This window comes from Penaeus monodon, chromosome 24 (assembly GCF_015228065.2).
Source record: "Penaeus monodon isolate SGIC_2016 chromosome 24, NSTDA_Pmon_1, whole genome shotgun sequence".
Lineage (NCBI taxonomy): Eukaryota > Metazoa > Arthropoda > Malacostraca > Decapoda > Penaeidae > Penaeus > Penaeus monodon.
In genome coordinates, this window is record NC_051409.1 from 39474752 (window position 1) to 39474995 (window position 244).

The 244-nt window shown below is 52.9% G+C and overlaps 1 protein-coding gene across 8 annotated transcripts in view; it reads left to right on the forward strand.

Moving 5' to 3' along the window:
• Positions 1-244, forward strand: part of LOC119588791 (ELAV-like protein 1) — a gene marked incomplete at its 5' end in the record, with an annotated part of 73233 nt that overhangs the window by 66749 nt on the left and 6240 nt on the right.

The window sequence follows — 244 nt, forward strand, 5'->3', positions numbered from 1 at the left end:
TGGCAATAGGACAAAGAAAACGGTAGGATAAGGCTATGGATTCCGTGTGGCAAGCGAGTGTTAAGGTAGGGATAGCAGGAACTCTGCGCCAGAGCATTGGCGGAATATGTGGATATAGGTGTCTGGGTGAACTTCCGCCAGACAGCTTGCTCTTGTGAGACCCGAAAAGAGCAGAGATGTGACAGGTGAAGAGGCGTCTTGTCAAGGGACGGGAATGGGCGGGGATTCCAGTGGAGCCACGGTT